General features: G+C 42.0%; 1 long non-coding RNA gene across 1 annotated transcript in view; it reads left to right on the top strand.

Annotated features, from left to right (window-relative positions):
- The first annotated feature begins 4,170 nt into the window (after window positions 1–4,170).
- The window catches only part of LOC108639412, a 29,322-nt gene continuing 26,287 nt past the window's right edge, over window positions 4,171–7,205 (top strand). The window contains exon 1 of the long non-coding RNA XR_001920444.2: window positions 4,171–4,323. This is a non-coding gene — a long non-coding RNA (uncharacterized LOC108639412). The remainder of the gene's footprint in view (window positions 4,324–7,205) is intronic.

The following is a 7,205-nucleotide window of genomic DNA, read 5'->3' as shown; positions in this document are numbered from 1 at the left end:
ATAGGCTTGACCCAGGTTCTAAGGCCCTGTTTAAACTGTTGTGTGTTCATGAAACAATTACAGCTGAATAAACAGTGCCAAAAGAATTTCAGAGAGGATTAGTTCAAATGTTTAACTAAACTAATTCCTGCCACGGTTGGTTTCCATGGGCATTCATTTGATCTGGCAGAAATGCTCTTTCCCTAAGCATTTAACCAAAGTCTGACTGTAAGAGTAACATCTGTTCTGTCAGGGGAGGCAAACAATGATTTTGCCTCCCATGATCATTTGTAACTGAACAGCTCCATATCGCACCTTTTGGATAGCAGGTGTCCAGCAGCCAAGTTACTCAAGAAGGCTTTTAATTATTTACTGATGGTATGTTATTTGGCTCGGTCTTAAAAACAGTAATTCCATGTGCATCAACTGTTTTTGCAGACTGCAATTGCCTAGGCTCAAACATCTCAACTTCAGACTCTGCAAACTAGGCATGACTGGAGTCATGACATCTTTAGGGGAACGCTTGGACCTTACACCAGGTTTTGATGTCAACGAGGATAAGCAAATCTTCCAACATGGTCTGCTGAACTGATTAATCTCTTCACACAAACCCTATCTTCATTCCACTCTCTAAAGTCTTCAGGAAAACTTCAAGGATATAGGTAGGAGTATGGGAGCACATAAATGAAGAGGGAAAAGACCGGTTGTGGTGGCATTATCCAATCTCTTCAGAGTAAATAGCCCTCATCCTATACTCACTGAAAGTGTAAACCTGAAATACAAAATTCAAGTGTAGTGAACTCAGAATATTTTGTTTAATCCTGCTTCAAATCACAATACTTTTGCATAGGGCATGCTATCAGATACTACTGATGTAGCAAAGTAACCTGTATCTCAATCTGCCTAGAGAGGTGCTCTCTCCCAGGCTTGGATATGATCTGCAAAGGAGGTCGGCTGGAAATATTTTTTTTGATTGCCTGGCATCAAGGGTGCTCGTACAGAAGGTCTTCAATTCTGACATTTGCTCATCAGTTTTGTCTATGAGATCTTAGGACTCTAAACCAGTGGCCTTTTAATGGTAGACATGAGTTCTAGCTAAAGCCCAATAATTTATTGACATTTAATCCTTTTGGTTATGCAACAAAATTTATCTTTCCTTCATGTTTTTGATAAGGGGATAGCTTATGGTTGGCTAGTCAAGCTACAGGGTAACTGGCTGGACTACTATGGTCATGATATGACTTTGTAACCTCTACAGCACTACTTAGGGTAATTATCTTTATTTATCTATATAATAATGTTTTAACAGATACTGCCAGTGCATGTCTGGCAGGAGATCTGCTTAGCATAAACAGTAAATATTGATCCTCCTTCCTCTTCCCTTAACATACCTGCCAATGCATCCCTACTCTTCAGTCCTGAGATCTGATACACCTCTTTGTCAATGCACTTAAATATCACAAAAAGAAACTATTCCAACTGGTGATCTTTGCACTGTACTTAGCAACATTGGGAAGTAATCACAGCTAATTGTTATGGTTGTAATTCCAAACCTGACAGCTGGCAGAGAATCAGAGGTCTCAGTCACATTTGCTGAATGTCTTCTCTAATATGTTCCACCAGGTAGTTTACTGTAGTGCTCTCCAAAGCCTTGCCCTTTGACTACCTGCATTTCTCCAGTACTCAGGTAGTTGCTGCCAAGGCCATTCTCCTCTAGGGTAATTATTTGCACAGTGTAATTTCTTGACCAGCTGGCAAATGCTGCTTTCACGCAGGCTGGACTATATCTATGTAGAGAAGGGTTGGCAGTGTAAAGATTTTAGGGGCATCTAGACTGAGTGAATAAACACTGGTTACAAATAAAAGCAAGATGCCATCTTCTCCCTCAGATAACTCTTGTTGACTTCAATGGGAGTGTGACAACTTTCATGTATGTGTGTACAGTATATCCCAGCAGTGGGTACCTGAGCCAAGGTGAGGTAGGTAGCATTTTCTAAATGGCTTTGGTACTATAGGATCAGTTGTTCTCATCACAGAATGCAGTTTGGAGAAAGTGCCACCAAGGCAATTAATTCTAATAGAAACTGATGTGCCAGAGATGTGTAGAAACAGATGTGCCTCTTCCTGAGAGAGGTGTTGCCCCTTGGGAAATGCAGAACTCTGGGAAAGAGTAAGTTGCTTCCTGAGCTGACTTTTTCCGTGGAAGTAAGCAGATGATCTCATCTTGTAGGGTTCTCCCTTCAGCAGGAGGCAACTTTAAAAAGCCCTGCACCACCTCTGAAACGAACAAACATTGAAACACAAGAAGTACTTCTGATGGGATGGTGGGTCCTGAAAGGTCTGCATCTTGTGCCACTAAAATCAGAAAAGAGCAAAATGCATAACTAATCTTCTAGCGTCTGGGTAAGTGAAGAACATGGTGAAACGAATCCACTGGCAGCTCCAGGACAGAGGATAAAGTCTGACTAGTCACCAAAGGGAGGCATGGAGGAGAGCTGGTTTGTTCTGCAAGGGCTGCTGCACTTAACGTGGGCGCTTGAAGTGAAATTGCAATGACAGATGTGAAATTACTGCTCCTTTTGTTAGCAAAGATGTGGAATCCTGTAGAGACTGCCATATATAATATCCTATAGTTTTCTGGTTTTAAAAGTAGCATATTTCATAGTACAACAGGGCTGTGTAGAAGCCAAGTTGAGAACTGAGTTCAGCTATGGGTTCAACATACCACTGGAGAGTTTCACAAAGAGCCTTTGGCCATGGTGGCTCTCCCGGCTTCTTTGGTGTGTGCACTGTATGAACCCATTTTGCCTCTAGACTTGCCCAGACGCATTCAGGGCACAGGCACCTGGTCAGGTTAAGGTGCCTGAGTCATGACTTCACAGCTCCCTTCATCCAGTGAAGCTGCTGTAGAGTCTGCATGCTCAGCACCCGAGGCAGGAATGAGTAATACAAGGGTGGAAGAGGCTGTAGATAAGGCATGGGCACTCGATCATGTGTTGGAGCCTTTTACTCTAAAACGTGCATATTGGCAGGTAGCACACACCTCCCTTCAGGCTGTGTTGTTGATGCTGATGCTCCAAAGTCAATGGAGTGTACGTGACCACAGAAGAGGTTAAGCTGGTGTAACTAACCCAGCACACTGAGAACACTTACAGGAGAATTCAGTAGTATGCACTTTTCTTTTGTTAAGGTGCCATCTAGTAGATCAAACTAACTGATCTAATGACCCTCTCTTACAGTCCATGGCTATTAAAGAAATGTACATCTACTTATGCATTTGATTCTATGGCATGCAAAACACACCTTGTGTGCTAGCTGGGCTGATATAAGCAAGCATGATGGCCTCTACTGACTGTAGTTCAAGTGTAGTCATCCTTCAGGAGTTGCCCTAGGCTCCTTCTGAGTTAAAGATCAAAAGCTACCTGTTGTGAGGGTAGAAAAGCTCTTTTCTCCTGCTTACTATATTGCCTTTTATTTCTACTGCCATTCCTTCCTTTCAAACTCAGTCCCAGGCATCAGTATTAAAAGACGCTTGTGGTACAGGGGTTTGTATTTCAGCATGGCACAACAGATAGGGGTGGTGCAGTCTGAATTTGTGATTGTTTTTACAGTCTTCAGAGCATCTGTAATGAATAAGATGCTAAAAGGAAACTAAAACAACAATAAGTGCTTGAGATTTATGTTTTTATTCAAAAGCATGGGAAAGCAAGTAAGAAAGGAGAATGTCTGGATGTTTACAGTTCACCCAGCTCTATTCAGTATCTTCACATGGCAGGGAAGAGCATAGCATAGTGCACTCCTATGTTGGACCAACTGGGCTGGGCTTTGCCAGTGAAATTGAAAAAGACTAGAGGACTTCAGGATAAATAAGACAGCAGGAAAAGGAATGAAGGAATTAAACTGACCTTCTTTAGAAACGGGTGAGACAGGGTAAACAGGGAGAGATCTTGTTTTGCTTTCATCCTGGAAAAAATAACATTTCTTCCTTTCCAGTTCAGCACAGTTGACTGATTTGGAAACAAATCTGTTTTCTCTGGAAAGATCTATTTGCCCAACACACTTTTTTTCTTTTTTTTTTTTTCTTTTTTTTTTTTTTTTTTTGGCAAAAAGCAATAGGTTGAAAGAACAAGGCTTGTCTTGTTAGTAGGTTTAAAGGACTCAGTAATTAACTGGTACATTTGGAGGCATGGCATGCAGGATACTTGCTGCAACCTACTTTATTACAGTGTCAGAGGGAAGTGCTGTGAAATGGGCAAGAACTTTAAAAGAACACCGTTTATTTCTCAGGCAGTATCAGACAGCAGGATTATTTCATTATGAAGTTAATCCAGAGCATTTGCTGAGGTAAGGACACTCTGGCATGACCTTTGAGAATATGCTTTCATCTGTGACATGCTTTCTCTCTCCCTCCCTTTCTTTCCATCTTTCTTTCTGTCTTTTCTAGGTTGAAAACAAAGCAACACTTATTTAGTCTAGGGACAGCATGCACTTTTTCACATCAGTCCTTTGCAATACATAGTAGGTGCCTTCAAAAAACAAATTGACATCCTGTGATTTGGGGAAGTCTGTCACAAGGGTCATTTGTCCCTGAAGTCATCTCCTTTTGGTGCACAATGTATAGCAATGTTATTCACAGCCAAACCTCTTTTACTCCATTACGTATTTTCTGCTTCTTTTTTTTTTTTTTTTAATTTGGTATGATACTGCAGGCAATGGCTAGCTTGAAAAAAAATTAACAAAAATGTTGGTGGCTCAAAATAGGACTATAATTCCATGCTGCGGTGTTTCAAGACCTCGTGGCTTGACCTTATGACGTCCTAAATATCTGCATCTTGTAGTTACTGTAAATAATGCGGAGAAGTGCTCAGCACTCCTGGAATACAGCTACTGTTAGCCCATTCCCCCTATGTGGTAGCCAAAATAGAGGCATCCCCATTTGGAAATGCAAAGCTAGCAAGTCTCTTGAAGTGCCAAATAGACTCTTGTGGGAGGGAAGAAAGTCTCTTCAAGCATATTTCTGGAAATGCAAAAGATAAACATTTACCTAGCAAAATGATGCCTTGTATCTCAAGGGCAACCTAAGCACTGAAAATCTCCCATGACTCCTATGCAAAGCCAGATTCACCACTGGGACTGAGACTGAGAAGTGCAGCATTTGCCAATTTGGCAATTAACTTCTCAATTCTTGAATATAATGAACAGTGTATCCAATTGCAGATATCCACATGCATTTCCTACTGTTATACAGAACCCTTCAAATTGAGGGCAAGATTTGGCCCTAAATATCGGTACATATTTATTGCTGTATTCCATTTTTTCATTCCTACTATTTACTTTTAGATTCTGCCCTGTTTTCACCAGGTATTAACAAGTATCATGGTGTATGGGTCTATATTGCAGTAGGGTTGCATGGTACTTGGATCATAATGAAATTTGTCAGAAAACCCTATCCTCCTTTCCATTTAAAGGCCAGGTCATCAATTTTTCTTTTAATCCAGATCTCAGTGGAACAACCTGGGAGGAAAATTGTGACTTGCTGAATCATGGTCTCTTCCTGATCTCCTCGCTGCCCTGGAGAAGGACAGAGGCATCTGCAGCAGTTCAGACATCTTTTAACAGCAGTTCAGATCTTTTAACAGCATCTTTTTGAGGCTGCACAAGTGCTAACACTTTGTGATCATAGTGTTGTCTTTTCCCCAGCTCCTCGTGTGAGACCAGGGCCACTGGCACAGAAGACCCAGCCAAGCAACCCAGCAGGCAAAGGAGGAGGAGCTGTTTGCAAATCAGTATGATTTGCTTTCATGGTTTCCTCCATAGGGAGAAATGAAATGCAGAGGGAAAGTATTATATTGAAAAGATCAAAGCGGATAGAGACGAACGAGTTAATAGGCATGTTTTCAAAAGAAATAATTCTCCTGACATCTCAAGGGATGAGTGAAGGGCATATTGCCTTGTCAGTTAAACGCAGCCGTTAGTTTCAAGCCCATACTAATTAGCCAGCTTAGAAAAACACACCGCTCAGCATTTCTAAATGCGGACTGCAGCCTCTGCCACTCCTCAGCACAGATATATTTGTCCACATCCTCTCAATGTATCATGCTTGTACAGAGGTGGCTTGGTTAGTAGTTAAAAGAGAATCAAGGATTAAATGAGGTTCCGTCCGCTATTTTTCTCACTTGCTATATCCAGGTCAGTCCAGGACAAACCACTAACTGAATAAGGAGTGGGAAGCCTGCTGTGCACTGGGATCCCATTTGCACAGTGGAGCAAATCATAGCACTGCCAAGACCCAAGTCACTTCCCTGTGACTGCACTGGCTTGCACCTGCATAAGCAAGAGTTGTGGTCCCTAATCTCTACTGAGCTTAACAGCAGAGATCAAGAGGGAAAAGCTTGCTTTTGCCCTGCGCTGAAAAAGGCATGTAGGAAGAGACAGTAGTATTACAGCAAAGGCCTGGGGGACTAACCCAGAGTGCAGAATGGATTTATAGAGAATCTGTTTTGCTTAAAATGGCTTTTAAAAAGTTTCACTTTCCTATCTGGTCCTTCACTTCCCACAGTGTAATTCAGGGCTGCTAAACAATCACTACATTGAAGAGGCCCTGTAAGGCTCAAGGCACTTGTATTGCTTGCATGCAGCAGCAATAGGTGACTTGGTGGTCTATAGATGCGTAATTTTGACTTGATAGAAGTGCCTCAATTAAGGTGCTTACCTCCACCCATTTTTCCCAGTAAAGAGGTAACTAAAACTACCTGGACAGAAGTCCGTGAAATTGTGACTCCAGACTCACCATCTGCTTCAGAGGAGTTCAGAGATCAGATATTACTTCAACCATGGAGTTTTCCCAAGGAAGCAGTGTTGGCTGTAGCTGTACACCAGTGCGAGGAGAGCAGCAGGGCTCCTTTCTCCCCTGACTGTACTGCCTCCATGGGCTGGGTGTCCACAAGGCTTACCTGGCCTTCATTTTTCTTCCCATCCTTGTCCTGATATGTGTATTTGGGCCAAAACTTCTTCAGGACAGGAAATATGTCTGATTAACCGCTTGTGTATAAGTTCAGCTTTGAGTCAAAGTAGATCTATGAGTGTCACTGCAATAACTGTAAATTTCCATTATACTTGGCTTCCATGTTCTTCTTCAATAACAGCACCGAACACATCCTGGAAAAGAGACCAAAGCATGTGATTTCTTTATATGATCAACTAATCCCTGCAGGATCCCCTGTTGT

The sequence above is a fragment of the Manacus vitellinus genome, unplaced genomic scaffold (genome assembly GCF_001715985.3).
Source record: "Manacus vitellinus isolate BGI_N305 unplaced genomic scaffold, ASM171598v3 scaffold_2_pilon, whole genome shotgun sequence".
Classification (NCBI taxonomy): Eukaryota; Metazoa; Chordata; class Aves; order Passeriformes; family Pipridae; genus Manacus; species Manacus vitellinus.
Note: the sequence above shows the minus strand (reverse complement) of the source record. Positions and strands in the feature narration are given on the sequence as shown.